Here is a 21712-nt window from a genome sequence, read left to right on the forward strand (position 1 = left end):
TACTCATATGGATGATACATGGTTGGAACTTGACACTGAATGAAATGGACAACAACTTAGTCCATTCTAGATTCTGCTACTCTGTTTTGTTCTCTTTTTTTCTGAAAATTAATTATGGAAAACTGAGAAGTTGAATAGGACAGCAAATTCAATAATATACCAAAACCTGAAGCATGAATAGGAATGAAAATAAATCTGTTCAGTCATGAGCACCTGTCATGCATCCCTCCACCGAGTTTAAGCTTCTCCAAAGCCAGTGTGTATCCCAATTACCAAGGACCTTGACAAAATGCAGATTCTACTTCAGTGAGTCTAGGGAGGGTTCTGAAATTCTGTATCTGTAACAATTACTAGGTGATGACAATGCTTGATCATTAGTGAGCAACATTTTGGCACAAGGGATAATTTAAGAAAAATAAAAATGTTTATGGGCCACTTTTTTCCTTCAAAATTCCAGTAGCTTTACTGAATTTCATAGAGAAAAATTCTTGTTATTAGAATTTAGGGTAATAATAATAGCTAAAATTATTGAGAGCTTAGCATGTGCTAATTGTAATGCTAAATGCTTTATAAATATTTTCTTATTTCATCCTCTCAAGAGTCCTTATGTACCTACTACTGTATTAGTATCTTCACAATAAGGAACCAGAGGTCCAAATGTGTCTTTCCTTTTCACTCAGCCCTTCTCCTTTGCCCAATTCACTCTCTTTTGAGCATGGGAATCTATGTTCATTGCCTTTAATATAACAGACAGACAGAGAAAGTATATTCAAGGTAAGATTGATTACAAAACAGTCTATACTTGTTGACTGTTAAGTAGTAGCTTTTAAGTGGCATTTTATATATTTTAATATAAAGATAATGGACAACACCGTTGGACTCCCAGGGTGTCAGAAATACCTGGATTTTTGCATGCATCCTTCATAAAAATAAGTTCCCATTACAAGTATTTTCTCAAAAAGTTCTTTTTTCCCATTACATAATTTTGGCATATTATGGACATTCCATACTCAGAACAGATTAAAATAGCTCTCATACATTCTATAAATGTATAGTGAACACCTAAACTATACAAGAAAATTTACTTTGAGAGCAAGCAGATAATTTAGAACAAAGATAATGTCAAAGTGGTTTTGGAGAGCCACACAAACTTTGAGGCTGCTTTGGACTCACTCATTCCAGCCCCCAAAGGAAAGTTAGAATAATGGTAAGGAGTGTTGGTACTTGTATCAGACAGATTTGTGTGAAAATCTCAGCTCCTCAATTTACTAGTTATATGACCCTGGGCAAGTTGTTTATCTTTATGAGCCTCAATTTCCTCACCTGCAAGGTAGAGATGAAAAATAATAATCCTGATTTCCTATGCCTGTTGTAAGGATTAAGCAAACTATGTAAAGCACTTAGCCAATGATATATGTTATCAATGTTGCACTTTTTTGGTTCTAAGATGCACTTTTTTTGTAGCATTTTAACATCTCCAAAATTAGGAAGTGTTTTCTAACAGATGTGTAGTGTAAGTGCCTGACAATTAGCTTTTCTTGATTGTAATGTAAGTGCCTGACATTAAGCTTTTAATTGCAAGGCATCCATTTCAAAGACATCCATCTATAATAAACACATTGTCAGCTACACAACTGGATAAAGAGCCAGGCGGCTCCACCCATGAAGTTTCCCTTGTAGAAAGCCCTAGTTGACCTAGATAACTGACTGACTGACCCTGCTTTCCCTTCCTGTGCTTTAATTCCCACCCTTATGTTTTAAATTCACCAATAAAGAGTGAAACCTCAAAACCCTAAGCACACCACCCTTGATCCCAATAAAGGCAGAGCCACAGGTCCTCTCTCTCACTCTCTCTGTCACTCTCTCTCTGCCCCGCTCACCTACCTTTCTGTGTGGTCCTGGGTGTAGCATGTACCCTCTAGGACTTGTGAGTAATAAACCTCGTTTTTTACAAAGTTCCCTGATGGATGTTGTTGAGGTGTGTCTTGCAATCATAAGAATCACAAGGGTCAGGCCAACCATACATTGGGTCTGGTTGGTGAAATGTCTGTGGAGCCTCACCACAAGCAGTCTGTTATGGTAGGTGTGTGCTCCCAGGCATTTCTAGCTGATAGCGTTAGGGAACCATTGATCAAAACCTCCCGCTTTGGCCGGACAAGATAACAAAGGCTTGTATGAGTTGCCTCACAACAGGAGGTCCCATAAGGAACACAGTGCTGTCGCCATGAAAGAATTCGTGAGGGGTTGAAAGGAGGGAGGAGATGCCAGCCCATAATATGGGCCACCTTCCCAGAAGCTCTTGCACTAGAATCTTGGCAGAGAGATGCACGCGCCACCAGGAGGGACCTGAGTCCGACCAAACATGACACAAGCAAGATGACTGACCAGAGACAACCCGGAAAGCTAACCCCATGACCTTAAAACCTGAGACTGCAAGCCACGTGGCAGAGCAGTTCTCCTGGGTTCCCTTACCCTGCTGCTCTCTGCCCGGGCCCCCCTTCCCAATAAAGTCTTTTGCTCTATCAGCACGTGTGTCTCCTCGGACAATTCATTACCGAGGGTTAGACAAGAGCAAACTCTCAGGCCCTGAAAGGGGCCCTATTCCAGGAACGATAGTATCATTATGGATAGGCAGAGACCAATCCCAAACAAGATAGTTTATAATCACTGTTGGCCAGGTAGAATTCATGAGGTAAGTGTCATTCTCTGTGCTTGCATGATTTCAATAACAGATGAGCACATCTTTGTCACTTCAATTGTTGTATCTGCATAGCTGTTTTCATATGTGTTGAGAGTAATTGGCATTTTAAATGTCTTTTAAAAGATTATGCTATGATTCCATGTTGAAACAAAAGTTATTATGTATCCTCGAGATCACAGGAAAAGAGTATTGAGACGTTTGGGACATTGAGATATTTGAGTATTGAGATATTAGGTACACAAATATCATTGTTGAGAAATCACCAAAATTCCATATTTTCTTGCAAAGCAACAATCAGGTGTTTAACAGGACCTAAGAAAGTAAAATATCCACAAGTAAATGAAGCTGTTAACATTTTCTTGCCTGCATATCTACAAAAAGATTGTCTATCACACACCAAGCAATGGAACTAAAGACAGGAGAAACTGATATCTGAAAGAGATAAAGGAATCTTAAAGAAATGAGAGGCTGATAAGACCAATTCTTATTTCACACAGGACAAGTGATAAGGTATTAAACAAGAATTCATGAAAAATTTCCTTCTAACTTTGAATTTAAATTCCAGAGATATAAGATCAATGAAGACAAAAAGAAGGAAGGAAAAAAAAGGAAGAGGGAGGGAGGAAGGACAAATTAATTTCTCTTATATTTTCCTTTTAATGTATGCCCCAAAGTGATAAATGATTAAGGTCTATGTTTGCATAAGTCTAAAAGGGCTCTTTCAATAAAAATTTTTTAAAAAATTCTACAATAGCATTATGTTATAGTGTAATAGACAGCATTTTTTTCTTTTGGTACACAAAACAATAAGGCATCTCAAAGTTGATAACATCTTGGAATGGATGAAATATGGAAAGGATTAGCTACTACAGTATAGCTATATCTCCATAATATTAGCAAGATTTCTCTCAAAAATATTTATTGATAGAAAAATAGCCACTTTACACTTTGTGTTGCACTATACCTATCAGGGTCCAGTTTACAATATGTAAAACAATGACCAAGCAATTAGACAAAATTAAAAATTCAGGGACTTCCCTGGCGGTCCAGTGGTTAGGACTCTGTGCTTCCAGTACAGGGGGTGCGGGTTCAATGCCTGGTCGGGGAGCTAGGGAACTAAGCTCCCATATGCCGTGCAGCCAAAACAACAACAACAACAAAGAGCCTCATGATAACATAAATAAAAACTGTATTAAAAACTCAGCCATTTACTTATTTTTTGCATCTCAAGTACAGTTTGGTAATCTGTGACTTTTCTCCTGGGGAGCTTTTGGTAATACTTCTGCAAGGCTCAAATGCATGCTGTTAACACTTAGGTTAACATTTTTGACTGATTTGTGTGTTTAGTCCAAAAAGTGATTCAATAGATATTTCCCCAGTGAACTTCCTGCCAGGACTGTGACCACCCAACATGAATAATAGTCTCTAGACCATGGAAAGCACTAGAGAGGGTTCTGAAGGTCATAACCAGGGACAGCCCTTGAGAAAGATTGCCCATCATATAAATTTGTCTTGAGTGTTACCCTCCTTCCCCTTCAGTTACTCATTGTGGGTGTGCACCCATGCACAACACACACACACATACACAGTAGCATTCAGACTCTCAGCTGGCTAATAACAGAGTAACAGAAAGTTAAACATAATATGACAGGAGAAAATATTGGCAAAACTAATGGGTTGATAACTTGAGTGCATGAGGTATTTGTCCCCTAGACTCTATTTGTGAAGGGTTGCAATGGGAGATATGCTAATAAACATAAAGAACTTAATTTGTGGATTTAAGCTCCTAGCAGTTTGGATCCTGGCATAAACAAAAGATTTGCAGGCATAATTAGCTAGCCAGAATTTCCTACTGCAGAGAGAATACATAGAACTTCTAAGGGCTGGAGGAGATAGACAGAAAATTTTCAAAGAAAGTGAAAGAGTTAGGCAGAATGTGGTACGCCTACACCTTTTCCACTCCGAGAATAAAGCCCTGGGATGGGAATAGGGGAAAACAATAGAACTCCTAATAAAAACTTAAACCCCAAAGTAGAAAATTCCTGAATATTTTTTCTTGGGTACAGCCCAGAAAAAATGATAAGCATCTTAAAGAAATATCCCACACTTGCAAAGAGCTGTAGTAGATATGGTGGTAGGTATGGTAGTTGCATCTGGAGGTACTGGAAGACAGAAAGACCCTCAGAATTTTTCATGCTACTGTAGCATACAAAGAGAGAGTAAGGATGCTTAGGCAAATGGTCAATCTTATGCTGACTACAGCTTCTAGTGTCCTTACCATGTCTGGCATCTCACTCTAGCAACATCCTACTGCTGGATTTACCATGTGGTATATTTGTAAGTCCGATGACTTATACCATCCTAGCAAGAGTGATCCTATGTCCAGGCTGCCTCTTCCATGGCTTTATTTTGAAACATATTTGTGCTGGATAAGAATTCTTTGTTGACAGGTTTGGGTTTTGTTTTGGTTTGGTTTGGTTTGGTTTTTTTGTTTTGTTTTGTTTTGTTTTCAGTACTTTAAAGATGTTGCTCTACTGTCTTCTAGGTTGCACTATTTACAAGGGAAATTTGTTGCTATCCACATCTCTGTTCCTCTGTTCAAAATTCGTCCTTTTTTCTCTAGCTGATTTTTACATTTTGTCTTTATCACTAGTTTTAAGCAGTTTGGTTCATGATTCTTTTATTGGCTTTCTTGAGCTTTTTGGATCTGTGGGTTTATAGTTTTCAGCAAATTTGGAAAAATATTGGCTATTATATCTTCAAATACTCTTTCATTTATTCCCCCTCTTCTCCTGCAGGAACTGCAATTATATATGCATAAGTCTGATCCAAGGCGTCCCACAGCTCACTGATGCTGTCTTCATACTTTATTGATCTTTTATATTTCTGTTTTATATTTATATATTTTTATAAATATATAAATACACTTATATTTTGGATTTTTTATGTATTCAAGCTTGCTAATCTTTTTTCCTGCATGTGTTATCTACCTTTAATCCACTCTGTTTGTTTTACACTTCAGATGTTTTAATTTTCATATCTATAAGTGACTTGGTTCTTTTTTATACTTTCCACATCTCTCCTTAACATCATCTGCCTTTCCTCTAGCTTTTTGAATAAATGGAAAGCAGTTATATACCTGTTTTCATGTCCTTGTCTGTTAATTCACTTATTGGTGCCATTTCTGGGTCAGTTGTGATTGATTTTCCTCTTCATCATGGGTTCTGTTTCCCTAGATGAGAAGTGCCTGATAAATTTGTATACCCAGTAATTTTTAATTAATGCTAGACATGAGTAGTTTTACCTTGTTGGGTGTTGGATATTTTTATGTTCTTATAAATATTCTTGAGTTTTGTTCTGGTATGGGTGTGTTATCTGGAAACAGTTTTGATCTTTAGAGGTTTGGTTTGTGAGCATTTTTCAATCAACAGTCTTTCTTCCTCAAATTAAAATACCTATAAATCTCTACGTGTTTAGGATTCTAAGTCCAGATTCCCAATATATTAAAATATCTAGAGTAAGAGCAAAACACGGAAGTATTTTGCCTACATATTACCAAGCATCCAAAATCTAAATGTATCCAATAGCCTAATGTTTGGTTTCATATAGGCTTAACATTTGAGTGCTTACTTCTTCTCTTTCCTGTCAGCTGTTGGACCTCCACATCCACAGATACAAACCACAGTGAATTCGCCATTCCAAAGCTAATCCCTTTCTTCTCTTCAAGCAGCTTTGGAATGCAGTCATACCTGAGCCAAGGAGGGCCCGAGAGGTTAAAAATAAGAAATATTTTCCTCTCATTGAAAACTGTAAAAATCATTCTACAAGTGGAAAGCAAATTTTTAATGACAAATCACTTTTAGTTATTTTTAAACTTGTTTCTGTAATTCCTAACAGGAATATTTTTCTTCTCTGGGGATCATTTTGTCCTTTTCCTTGGCTCCTGCTTTTGAGATAAAGCCATTATCAATAAACCACTTGGGAGGAGAAAAAAGGAAGATGGCTTTTCCTAGGCAGAAAGCCTCCTTCTCATCTTACCCAAACATACATGAACTTCAGTGACATACCCCATAGTGAAGTGGCTCAGTATCCTTAATGCTAGTAAAAATCTCTAAGAAAACAATGAGAACATTTTTATTTATTTATTTATTTATTTATTTATTTATTTATTTATTTATTTATTTATTGGCTGAGTTGGGTCTTTGTTGCTGCGCGCGGGCTTTCTCCAGCTGCGGCGAGAGGGGCCACTCTTCATTGCGGTGCGCGGGGCTCTCATTGCAGTGGCCTCTCCTGACGCGGAGCACGGGCTCTAGAGTGCAGGCTCAGTAGCTGTGGCTCACGGGCTCAGCTGCTCTGCGGCATGTGGGATCCTCCCAGACCAGGGCTCGAACCCATGTCCCCTGCATTGACAGGCAGATTCCCAACCACTGCGCCACCAGGGAAGCCCTGAGAACATTTTTATTTTGTGTTCTCTCTGTATTAAACATCTTCAGCCCTATTATATTACTGTGCTGTCACAACAGGGTTATTATAAGTCACAAGTCTTTCTACTATTCATAAATTATAATTTGCTGTCAGTTTGTACCAGACACTAGTCTACTTAGGGGAAAGGAAAAAGGATGTTCTATCTTTTTATCTTGTTAAGAGTCTTTCTAAACATCATCAGTTACTTGGATACTTGACAGACCTCCCTGGCAGTACACACTTTATTTTTAAACTTTCTTAAAATCCAAACTTTCTATTTTTATTTCACAGCATTGAAAAATAAAAAACTTCAAAGGGTATTTTCCATAATTAGTGTTAAGACCAAGACAAATTTTGCTGTTAAATTTCATTAAAACATGTTCTCTTTATTTTTCATATTTGAAAATGAGAAATTATAACTTTTCCCCTATTTTCTTTACAACACCACATTTTCTAGACAACTACACATCTTCAAACTTGGCTTAAACATTCCTGAAAGAAACCTTCATTTATATCAAAAGACATGAAAGAGAAAAAATATATGGTATATAACGTTATGGATTTTAACATTTTCTCGTGTACATTACAGGATACAAATTAGGTTATGAAGCTACCTAGCAGAAATCCCTTCCGTTTAGGTAATGGTGTGAGACAAAATCTGAAAAGCAGCAGTCTTAATAAATATTCAAAAGACCAGAAAGTGAGAAAAAAAAAAAAAAAGAAAATCCAGTTCTTGGATTATTTATCTTGACTCTGATTCCTGGATTTTAAGATCTGTGGTTAGAAGCTCTTCATCTAGCCTAGCGTAGAGAGCTTTATCACAAAATAACACTCTACAACACATAGGAATTGCATCTTCCCTCACCTTGCCCTCCAGCCCAGCAAAAATTCCAATCCATGAAAATTTAGGAATTTAACCTCAAAGTCTACAGTAATGGAACATGCTGTGTTTTATTTTGACAGTGGAATGGATCTACCAGAGGCTCCTGAATCCACAGGGCTTGGGTATCTGGCTCCAGAGCCAAGTGGTTTAGGAGTCTAATGCATGGGAGAGTCTGCAGGCTGCAGACCCAGGATGAGGATGTCAGGGAAGCCTTCTGCCTAAAGAATGAGAAGTCAGGAGCTCCAGGAGGCAAGTGCTTTCAGAATGCAGTTCAAGTTTTTCTACCTCTATATTCTATTTTCCTTTCTTTGTTTCTCTTTTTCTTCCCAAAATTCATACTATCTCCTATTGTAGAAAATGTGAAGAAAACACACCAAATTAAAGAAGAACATAGCATTCCCTACAATCCCTCCATAGAAATAAACATGCCACCTTTTGTCATATCACCATCTTGTCTTTGTGTTGTTCCTTTTGTTGTTGTTTTCTTTATTAAACATTTTGATAAAATGGGAAACAATCATGATACCATACTCTATATAAATATATAAATATAGTATGGTATCATAATTGTTTCCCATTTTATTAAAAAATCTTTAAATTTACTTTTCAGAAAAGGCAAAATAGTTCCAACATATGGATATACCATGTATTTAACTTTTTCTCTCTTTGGATGTCTTACTTGTTTCTAGGTGTCTATTCTTGGACACAATGCAGCAATGAACATCTTTGCTCATAAATCTCTCTGTGCATTTCTGTTTATGTTGCTGATATATATTCTAAGAACAAAATTACTAGGTCCAAGGATATGAAAACTTTTGAATCTCCTGATACAAATAACCATATTGCTTTACAGAAAAGTCAAACCCGTTAATATCCCACTTTCAGTATGTGAGTGTACTTGTTTTTCTGTGACATTAAAGCATTAAGAAATATAATTATTTTATACTAAGGTATTAAGACAAACATTATTTCATTGTTATTTTAATTTTTGGCTTTTCATTACTTGCAAGGTTGCATACTTTATATGTTAAACAGGTCTATAATTTTCTCTACTGAAAACTGCCTATTCATATCACTTGCTCATTTATCTTCTGGTGTGACAGTGTTTTTCTTACTGAGTTTTATGAACACAATACACACGAAGAATATTAAGCACTTCTTATCAAAATGTGTTGTAAGTGTTGTCCCAATTTATTTAATTACAACTATAATAATTTTTAATTCAATTTATTTAAACTAAAAACAACAACAGCAGTTCGTTCATTTCTTCCACCCACCATCCTCTGCCTCTGGCAACCACCAATCCATTCTATGAGCTAAGTTGTTTTTAATTAAAAAAAATTTTTTTTTAGATTCCACATATAAGAGAGAGCATATTTTTCTCTGACTTATTTCACTTAGTATAATGCCCTCGAGGTCCATCCATGTTGTTGCAAGTGGCAAAATTTCATTCTTTTTGTGGCTGAATAATATTCCATTGTATATGCATATCACAGTTTCTTTATTCATTTATCCATTGATGGACTCTTAGTCTCCATATCTTGGCTATTGTAAATACTGTTTCAATGAACATGTGGGTGCATATATCTTTTCAAATTAGTGTTTTTGCTTTCTTTGGATAAATACCCAGAAGTGGAATTGCTGGATCATATGGGAGTCCTATTTTTAATTTTTTGAGGAATCTCCATACTGTTTTCCACAGTGGCTACACCAATTTACATTCCTACCAACAGCCCACAAGTTTTCTCCTTTCTCCACATCCTCGCCCAACATTTGTTATTTCTAGTCTTCTTGATAATAGCCATTCTAACAGGTGTGAGATGATATTTCATTGTGGTTTTGATTTGCATTTCTCTGATGATTAAGAATGTAGAGTATCTTTTCATGTACCTGTTGACCATTTTGTATGCCTTCTTTAGAAAAATGTCTATTCAGATCTGCCCATTTTTTAATCAGGTTGTTTACTTTTTTGCTATTGAGTTGTATGAGTTCTTTATATGTTTTGGATATTAGCCCCTTATCAATTATATAATGATTTTTACGTACACTTTTTTATGTAACCAAATATATCATACTTTCCTTTTATAGCGCCTTACATTGTTTTATTTGCTGATCATTACAGAGCTGCAATAGCGTGCTAAAGATAAGATAAGCTGTGACTCAGACTCATTCCCAACAAATCAAGAGTTGTTTGTTGTAAACAAAATTTTGCAGAAAAAGTTCATCAGTAAACGAGAATGTTTGCCCAGTCTAAATAATCTTTAGCTACATGTTATGTAAACTCTGTTGAAGAGTCTTAACCACACTAATGAATCGTGTCTCAAATCTATACCATTGAGTCCTCTTACAGCCATAGTTCAAAACATATGGTCATTATTAAATTGGTAGGCTCACTTATCTCATGATCATTTGTTTAATACTTCTATCAACAAGCATTTGCTGAGCACCTACTCTGAACATGATCAGATTGAAGAGCATCCCAGTTTCAAACAAGCACATGCCCTAAATTAAGATTCAATACCTAACAGGCATATTTAAGTGACCTGTTATATGACAAACGTCTAGATGAGCTGACTCTTCTCCCTCCATCTGTTTGACATTGGGATCATTAGTGATAAGGGCCCAATGAGGAGTAGGTGAAAAAAATGAGAAACAAAGTGTGGGTATTCATTAGGCGGCATAAACAAGGCTGCAAAAAGGAAGTGGAGTAAATCATGTCCAGCCTGGAGCTAGGGTCTGGAAATAAGCTTTGAAGTCTATTCAGACTTCACCTCCTAAAGGCAATCATGACAAGCCTGTTTTTGACTCATCTTCAAAATAGCCTCTATCATCCTCTTCCAACTGCATTTCTTTAGAATTAAAAATTGGATTTGAATTTGGATTCAAAGCATAATCAAGGACTTGTTCACTGCAGGACAATTTGATAGTCTTCAAGATCTTGAAAAAGAAAAGGCAGCCAAGGAGGGGGGCAAGATGGCGGAAGAGTAAGATGCGGAGATCACCTTCCTTCCCACAGATACATTAGAAATATATCTACACGTGGAACTGCTCCTACAGAACACCCACTGAACGCTGGCAGAAGACGTCAGCCCTCCCAAAAGGCAAGAAACTCCCCCACGTACTTGGGTAGGGCAAAAGAAAAAAGAAATAACAGAGACAAAAGAATAGGGATGGCACCTGCACCAGTGGGAGGGAGCCGTGAAGGAGGAAAGGTTTCCACACACTAAGAAGCCCCTTCGCGGGCGGAGACTGTGGGTGGCAGAGGGGGGAGCTTCGGAGCCGCGGAGGAGAGCGCAGCCACAGGGGTGCGGAGGGCAAAGCGGAGAGATTCCCGCACAGAGGATCAGCGCCGAGCAGCGCTCACCAGCCCGAGAGGCTTGTCTGCTCACCCGCCAGGGCGGGCGGGGCTAGGAGCTGAGGCTCGGGCTTCGGTCGGATTCCAGGGAGAGGACTGGGGTTGGCGGCGTGAACACAGCCTGAAGGGGTTGGCGCACCACAGCTAGACAGGAGGGAGTCCGGGAAAAAGTCTGCAGCTACAGAAGAGGCAAGAGACTCTTTCTTACCTCTGTTTCACGGCGCGCAAGGAGAGGGGATTCAGAGCGCCGCCTAAATGAGCTCCAGAGACGGGCACGAGCCGCGGCTATCAGCGATGACCCCAGAGACAGGCATGAGACGCTAAGGCTGCTGCTGCTGCTGCCACCAAGAAGCCTGTGTGCGAGCACAAGTCACTCTCCACACCGCCCCTCCTGGGAGCCGGTGCAGCCCGCCACTGCCAGGCTCCCGTGATCCAGGGACAACTTCCCCGGGAGAACGCACGCACGGCGCGCCTCGGGCTGGTGCAACGTCACGCCGGCCTCTGCCGCCGCAGGCTCGCCCCGCCTCCTCCGTACCCCTCCCTCTCCCGGCCTGAGTGAGCCAGAGCCCCCGAAGCAGCTGCTCTTTTAACCCCGTCCTGTGTGAGCGAAGACCAGACGCCCTCAGGTGACCTACACTCAGAGGCGGGGCCAAATCCAAAGCTGAACCCCAGGAGCTGTGCGAACAAAGAAGAGAGAGGGAAATCTCTCCCAGCAGCCTCAGAAGCAGTGGATTAAAGCTCCACAAACAACTTGATGTGCCTGCATCTGTTGAATACCTTAATAGACAACGAATCATCCCAAATTCAGGAGGTGGACTTTGGGAGCAGGATATATTAATTTTTCCCCTTTTCCTTTTTTTCTGAGTGCACATGTGTATGCTTCTGGGTGAGATTTTGTCTGTATAGCTTTGCTTTCACCATTTGTCCTAGGGTTCGGTCCGTCCATTTTCTTTTTTTTTTTTTACTTAAAATTTTTTTTTTTTTTTTTTTACAGATTAATTTTCAACCCAGGCCCCCTGCATTGGGAGCGTGGAGTCTTATTTATTTATTTATTTTTAATTTTATTTATTTATTTATTTATTTATGGCTGCGTTGGGTCTTCGTTTCTGTGCGAGGGCTTTCTCCAGTTGTGGCAAGTGGGGGCCACTCTTCATCACGGAGCGGGGGCCTCTCACTATCGCAGCCTCTCTTGTTGCGGAGCACAGGCTCCAGACGTGCAGGCTCAGCAATTGTGGCTCACGGGCCTAGTTGCTCCGCGGCATGTGGGATCTTCCCAGACTAGGGCTCGAACCTGTGTCCCCTGCATTGGCAGGCAGACTCTCAACCACTGCACCACCAGGGAAGCCCCCCAAATTTTTTTTCTTAATAAATGTTTTCACCATGTTCTTGGATTGGAAGAACCAACATTGTGAAAATGACTCTACTACCCAAAGCAATCTACAGATTCAATGCAATCCCTATCAAACTACCACTGGCGTTTTTCACAGAACTAGAACAAAAAATTTCACAATTTGTATGGAGACACAAAAGACCCCGAATAGCCAACACAATCTTGAGAACGAAAAATGGACCTGGAGGAATCAGGCTCCCTGACTTCAGACTATATTACAAAGCTACAGTAATCAAGACAGTTTGTTACTGGCACAAAAACAGAAATATAGATCAATGGAACAGCATAGAAAGCCCAGAGATAAACCCATGCACATATGGTCACCTTATCTTTGATAAAGGAGGCAAGGATATACAGTGGAGAAAAGACAGCCTCTTCAATAAGTGGTGCTGGGAAAATTGGACAGGTACATGTAAAAGTATGAAATTAGAACACTCCCTGACACCATGCACAAAAATAAACTCAAAATGGATTAAAGACCTAAATGTAAGGCCAGACACTATCAAACTCTTAGAGGAAAACATAGGCAGAACACTCTATGACATAAATCACAGCAAGATCCTTTTTGACCCAGCTCCTAGAGAAATGGAAATAAAAACACAAATAAACAAATGGGACCTAATGAAACTTAAAAGCTTTTGCACAGCAAAGGAAACCATAAACAAGACCAAAAGACAACCCTCAGAATGGGAGAAAATATTTGCAAATGAAGCAACTGACAAAGGATTAATCTCCAAGATTTACAAGCAGCTCATGCAGCTCAATAACAAAAAAACAAACAACCCAATCCAAAAATGGGCAGAAGACCTAAATAGACATTTCTCCAAAGAAGATATACAGATGGCCAACAGACACATGAAAGAATGCTCAACATCATTAATCATTAGAGAAATGCAAATCAAAACTACAATGAGGTATCATCTCACACCGGTCAGAATGGCCATCATCAAAAAATCTAGAAACAATAAGTGCTGGAGAGGGTGTGGAGAAAAGGGAACCCTCTTGCACTGTTGGTGGGAATGTAAATTGATTCAGCCACTATGGAGAACAGTATGGAGGTTCCTTAAAAATCTACAAATAGAACTACCATACGACCCAGCAATCCCACTACTGGGCATATACCCTGAGAAAACCATAATTCAAAAAGAATCATGTATCAAAATGTTCATTGCAGCTCTATTTACAATAGCCAGGACATGGAAGCAACCTAAGTGTCCATCATCGGATGAATGGATAAAGAAGATGTGGCACATATATACAATGGAATATTACTCAGCCATAAAAGGAAATGAAATGGAGGTATTTGTAGTGAGGTGGATGGAGTTAGAGTCTGTCATACAGAGTGAAGTAAGTCAGAAAGAGAAAAACATATACAGTATGCTAACACATATATATGGAATCTAAGGGGAAAAAAAGGTCATGAAGAACCTAGTGGCAAGATGGGAATAAAGCCACAGACCTACTAAAGAATGGACTTGAGGATATGAGGAGGGGGAGGGGTGAGATGTGACAGGGTGAGAGAGTGTCATGGACATATATACACTACCAAATGTAAAATAGATAGCTAGTGGGAAGCAGCCACATAGCACAGGGAGATCAGTTCGGTGCTTTGTGACCACCTAGAGGGGTGGGATAGGGAGGGTGGGAGGGAGGGAGATGCAAGAGGGAAGAGATATGGGAACATATGTATATGTGTAACTGATTCACTTTGTTATAAAGCAGAAACTAACACAGCATTGTAAAGCAATTATATTTCAATAAAGATGTTTAAAAAATAATAATAAAAAAAGTTTTCTTAATAATTTTTTCCTTATTTTTGATTTTTAAAACTTAAAAAAAATTTTTCTTAATAAATTTTTTCTTAATAATTTTTTTCTTATTTTTTATTATAATAGCTTTATTTTATTTTATTTTATCCTCTTTCTTTCTTTCTTTCTATTTCTTCTCCCTTTTATTCTGAGCCGTGTGGATGAAAGGCTCTTGATGCTCCAGCCAGGCATCAAGGCTGTGCCTCTGAGGTGGGAGAGCCAACTTCAGGACACTGGTCCACAGGAGACCTCCCAGCTCCACATAATACCAAAGGGCAAAAATCTCTCAGAGGTCTCCATCTCAACATCAAGACCCAGCTTCACTCAGCGACCAGCAAGCTACAGTGCTGGACACCCTATGCCAAACAACTAACAAGACAGGAACACAGCCCCATCCATTAGCAGAGAGGCTGCCTAAAATCATAATAAGGCCACAGACACCCCAAAACACATCACCAGACGTGGACGTGCCCACCAGAAAGACAAGATCCAGCCTCATCCAACAGAACACAGGCACCAGTCCCCTCCACCAGGAAGCCTACACAACCCACTGAACCAACCTTAGCCACTGGGGACAGATACCAAAAACAACGGGAACTATGAACCTGCAGCCTGTGAAAAGGAGATCCCAAACACAGTAAGATAAGCAAAATGAGAAGACAGAAAAACACACAGCAGATGAAGGAGCAGGGTCAAAACACACCAGACCTAACAAATGAAGAGGAAATAGGTAGTCTACCTGAAAAAGAATTCAGAATAATGATAGTAAAGATGATCCAAAATCTTGGAAATAGAATAGACAAAATGCAAGAAACATTTAACAAGGACGTAGAAGAACTAAAGAGGAGCCAAGCAATGATGAAAAACACAATAAATGAAATTAAAAATACTCTAGATGGGATCAATAGCAGAATAACTGAGGCAGAAGAACGGATAAGTGACCTGGAAGATAAAATGGTGGAAATAACTACTGCAGAGCAGAATAAAGAAAAAAGAATGAGAAGAACTGAGGACAGTCTCAGAGACCTCTGGGACAACATTAAACGCACCAACGTTCGAATTATAGGGGCCCCAGAAGAAGAAGAGAAAAAGAAAGGGACTGAGAAAATATTTGAAGAGATTATAGTTGAAAACTTCCCTAATATGGGAAAGGAAATAATTAATCAAGTCCTGGAAACACAGAGAGTCCCATACAGGATAAATCCAAGGAGAAACACGCCAAGACACATATTAATCAAACTATCAAAAACTAAATATAAAGAAAACATATTAAAAGCAGCAAGGGAAAAACAACAAATAACACACAGGGAATCCCCATAAGGTTAACAGCTGATCTTTCAGCAGAAACTCTGCAAGCCAGAAGGGAGTGGCAGGATATACTTAAAGTGATGAAGGAGAAAAACCTACAACCAAGATTACTCTACCCAGCAAGGATCTCATTCAGATTTGATGGAGAAATTAAAACCTTTACAGACAAGCAAAAGCTGAGAGAGTTCAGCACCACCAAACAAGCTTTACAACAAATGCTAAAGGAACTTCTTTAGGCAAGAAACACAAGAGAAGGAAAACACCTACAATAACAAACCCAAAACATTTAAGAAAATGGGAATAGGAACATACATATCAATAAATACCTTAAATGTAAATGGATTAAATGCTCCAACCAAAAGACACAGACTGGCTGAATGGATACAAAAACAAGACCCATATATATGCTGTCTACAAGAGACCCACTTCAGACCTAGAGACACATACAGACTGAAAGTGAGGGGATGGAAAAAGATATTCCATGCAAATGGAAATCAAAAGAAAGCTGGAGTAGCAATTCTCATATCAGACAAAATAGACTTTAAAATAAAGACTATTACAAGAGACAAAGAAGGACACTATATAATGATCAAGGGATCGATCCAAGAGGAAGGTATAACAATTATAAATATTTATGCACCCAACATAGGAGCACCTCAATATATAAGGCAAAAACTAACAGCCATGAAAGGGGAAATCGCCAGCAACACAATCATAGTAGGGGACTTTAACACCCCACTTTCACCAATGGACAGATCATCCAAAATGAAAATAAATAAGGAAACACAAGCTTTAAATGATACATTAAACAAGATGGACTTAATTGATATTTATAGGACATTCCACCCAAAAACAACAGAATACACATTTTTCTCAAGTGCTCATGGAACATTCTCCAGGATAGACCATATCTTGGGTCACAAATCAAGCCTTGGTAAATTTAAGAAAATTGAAATCGTATCAAGTATCTTTTCCGACCACAACGCTATGAGACTAGATATCAATTACAGGAAAAGATCTGTAAAAAATACAAACACATGGATGCTACACAATACACTACTTAATAACGAAGTGATCACTAAAGAAATCAAAGGGGAAATCAAAAAATACCTAGAAACAAATGACAATGGAGACACGACGACCCAAAACCTATGGGATGCAGCAAAAGCAGTCCTAAGAGGGAAGTTTATAGCAATACAAGCCTACCTCAAGAAACAGGAAACATCTCGAATAAACAACCTAACCTTGCACCTAAAGCAATTAGAGAAAGAAGACAAAAATCCCCAAAGTTAGCAGAAGGAAAGAAATCATAAAAATGAAAAATGAAATGAAGGAGACAATAGCAAAGATCAATAAAACTAAAAGCCGGTTCTTTGAGAAGATAAACAAAATTGATAAACCATTAGCCAGACTCATCAAGAGAAAAAGGGAGAAGACTCAAATCCATAGAATTAGAAATGAAAAAGGAGAAGTAACCACTGACATTGCAGAAATACAAACGATCATGAGAGATTACTACAAGCAACTCTACGCCAATAAAATGGACAACCTGGAAGAAATGGACAGATTCTTAGAAATGCACAAACTGCCGAGACTGAACCAGGAAGAAATAGAAAATATGAACAGACCAATCACAAGCACTGAAATTGAAACTGTGATTAAAACTCTTCCAACAAACAAAAGCCCAGGACCAGATGGCTTCACAGGTGAATTCTATCAAACATTTAGAGAAGAGCTAACACCTATCCTTCTCAAACTCTTCCAAAATATTGCAGAGGGAGGAACACTCCCAAACTCATTCTACGAGGCCACCATCACCCTGATACCAAAACCAGACAAAGATGTCACAAAGAAAGAAAACTATAGGCCAATATCACTGATGAACATAGATGTAAAAATCCTCAATAAAATACTAGCAAACAGAATCCAACAGCACATTAAAAGGATCATACACCATGATCAAGTGGGGTTTATTCCAGGAATGCAAGGATTCTTCAATATACGCAAATCAATCAACGTGATACATCATATTAACAAATTGAAGGAGAAAAACCATATGATCATCTCAATAGATGCAGAGAAAGCTTTTGACAAAATTCAACACCCATTTATGATAAAAGCCCTGCAGAAAGTAGGCATAGAGGGAACTTTCCTCAACATAATAAAGGCCATATATGACAAACCCACAGCCAACATTGTCCTCAATGGTGAAAAACTGAAACCATTTCCACTAAGATCAGGAACAAGACAAGGTTGCCCACTCTCACCACTATTATTCAACATAGTTTTGGAAGTGTTAGCCACAGCAATCAGAGAAGACAAAGAAATAAAAGGAATCCAAATCGGAAAAGAAGAAGTAAAGCTGTCACTGTTTGCAGATGACATGATACTATACATCGAGAATCCTAAAGATGCTACCAGAAAACTCCTAGAGCTAATCAATGAATTTGGTAAAGTAGCAGAATACAAAATTAATGCACAGAAATCTCTTGAATTCCTATACACTAATCATGGAAAATCTGAAAGTGAAATTAAGAAAACACTCCCGTTTACCATTGCAACAAAAAGAATAAAATACCTAGGAATAAACCTACCTAAGGAGACAAAAGACCTGTATGCAGAAAATTATAAGACACTGATGAAAGAAATTAAAGATGATACAAATAGATGGAGAGATAGACCATGTTCCTGGATTGGAAGAATCAACATTGTGAAAATTACTCTACTACCCAAGCAATCTACAGATTCAATGCAATCCCTATCAAACTACCACTGGCATTTTTCACAGAACTAGAACAAAAAAATTCACAATTTGTATGGAAACACCAAAGACCCCGAATAGCCAATGCAATCTTGAGAACGATAAATGGAGCTGGAGGAATCAGGCTCCCTGTCTTCAGACTATATTACAAAGCTACAGTAATCAAGACAGTTTGGTACTGGCACAAAAACAGAAATATAGATCAACAGAACAGCATAGAAAGCCCAGAGATAAACCCACGCACATATGGTCACCTTATCTTTGATAAAGGAGGCAAGCATATACAGTGGAGAAAAGATAGCCTCTTCAATAAGTGGTGCTGGGAAAATTGGACAGGTACATGTAAAAGTATGAAATTAGAGCACTCCCTGACACCATACACAAAAATAAACTCAAAATGGATTAAAGACCTAAATGTAAGGCCAGACACTATCAAACTCTTAGAGGAAAACATAGGCAGAACACTCTATGACATAAATCACAGCAAGATCCTTTTTGACCCAGCTCCTAGAGAAATGGAAATAAAAACACAAATAAACAAATGGGACCTAATGAAACTTAAAAGCTTTTGCACAGCAAAGGAAACCATAAACAAGACCAAAAGACAACCCTCAGAATGGGAGAAAATATTTGCAAATGAAGCAACTGACAAAGGATTAATCTCCAAGATTTACAAGCAGCTCATGCAGCTCAATAACAAAAAAACAAACAACCCAATCCAAAAATGGGCAGAAGACCTAAATAGACATTTCTCCAAAGAAGATATACAGATGGCCAACAGACACATGAAAGAATGCTCAACATCATTAATCATTAGAGAAATGCAAATCAAAACTACAATGAGGTATCATCTCACACCGGTCAGAATGGCCATCATCAAAAAATCTAGAAATAGTAAATGCTGGAGAGGGTGTGGAGAAAAGGGAACACTCTTGCACTGTTGGTGGGAATGTAAATTGATACAGCCACTATGGAGAACAGTATGGAGGTTCCTTAAAAAACTACAAATAGAACTACCATACGACCTAGCAATCCCACTACTGGGCATATACCCTGAGAAAACCATAATTCAAAAAGAGTCATGTACCAAAATGTTCATTGCAGCTCTATTTACAATAGCCAGGACATGGAAGCAACCTAAGTGTCCATCATCAGATGAATGGATAAAGAAGATGTGGCACATATATACAATGGAATATTACTCAGCCATAAAAAGAAATGAAATGGAGGTATTTGTAGTGAGGTGGATGGAGTTAGAGTCTGTCATACAGAGTGAAGTAAGTCAGAGAGAGAAAAACAAATACAGTATGCTAACACATATATATGGAATCTAAGGGGAAAAAAAGGTCATGAAGAACCTAGTGGCAAGATGGGAATAAAGACACAGACCTACTAGAGAATGGACTTGAGGATATGGGGAGGGGGAGGGGTGAGATGTGACAGGGTGAGAGAGTGTCATGGACATATATACACTACCAAATGTAAAATAAATAGCTAGTGGGAAGCAGCTGCATAGCACAGGGAGATCAGTTCGGTGCTTTGTGACCACCTAGAAGGGTGGGATAGGGAGGGTGGGAGGGAGGGAGATGCAAGAGGGAAGAGATATGGGAACATATGTATATGTGTAACTGATTCACTTTGTTATAAAGCAGAAACTAACACACCATTGTAAAGCAATTATACTCCAATAAAGATGTTTAAAAAAAAAAAAAAAAGGCAGCCAAGAACCAAGAAACCCAAGTGTGGAAGATATTCCTCTTTTCTAACAAAGAAAAGAAAGAAAAATGTGAATACTAACCCTGCCACAACCCTCCATTTCCTGCCCAGGCTGATTTCTGAGGGACACCTCTTTGGCCATTTCATGGGCTCCTTTGTAAGTTTTATTGAGACCAGAAACAGCAGAACGCCTTAAATAAGGGGACTGACTCAGCCCCTTTGTTCCTCGGTAACCTCAGTCAGTGGCTCTTCGCTTAAAAATTCCATGACACTTGTCCTGTTCCCAATCAGATGTGAGATTCAACTCCCTAAAACCATCACAGTCTTTGTGGGACCCTCTCTTGTGATCCTCACTGTACACTTCAATTTGCAGACTCTTTGCACCCATGTTTCCCACGGACTCCACAGAGTGTAGACCTGCATCTACTCCTCCTATTTCCCCATGTGGGCTGCTGAACAAAGTGCCTGCAGAATTGAAGTGAGACCAATAAATTTACTCTCTCATATGCTGTTTCTACCTTTTCTCATCTCCCCCGATTCTACCGGACCTGAGAATTAAAATAAGGAAAAATAAAAACACTGCTTAAAGAGGGGAAATAAACAAGGCCAGATTCTTCTCCAACCTGGTTCAACCACAACCCAGGCATGCGCTTTCAACAGCCGAAAAGTGAAAATCTTTACCAGGCAAATAACAAACTACTCTGCAGGGTGGTCTGATGCTTCTGAAGCTTATAGACCAGAACACTAGGATCACATGTACAGACTGCTGCATAGTTTACTTAGAGTGGGTCAAAAGTCACCCTTCTGAGTGATACTCCCTTCTGAATGTTCTGAATATTGGAATGCATAGGGCTCTTCCCTTCTCTCCTGCCAGGATCATCCAGATTAAGTGTGAGACATCACTGGCTGACTGTTGGCTGGATAAAACATGTGCTCAAATAAGATGGATTATCTGACCATCATTAAATAATAGAATTCCTTAAATTCTACAGTTTAGCTATCATAACAACTAACAAATATTTGGTCCTTGCTATACGCTTGGCTCTGTGATAATCACAGAGAAAATAAAGGTAAATAAAACACATTCTTACACTTGGGAACTCACAGTTAAGTAGGGGAGATAGACCAGTTTAACAGAAACCCAATGCAATGCAATACACATTACAAAAAAACAAAGAACAAGTACCTCTGAAATACTACAAAAACATTTTGTCAAACACTAAATAGGAAGTGATCAACTTAACCTAGGGTTTGCTGACGAATGCTCATTAAGCACCTCCTATGATTCAGGCACTGTGCCAGGCACTGGGGAGAGAGAAGTGAACA

The sequence above is a fragment of the Balaenoptera ricei genome, chromosome 8 (assembly GCF_028023285.1).
Source record: "Balaenoptera ricei isolate mBalRic1 chromosome 8, mBalRic1.hap2, whole genome shotgun sequence".
Lineage (NCBI taxonomy): Eukaryota > Metazoa > Chordata > Mammalia > Artiodactyla > Balaenopteridae > Balaenoptera > Balaenoptera ricei.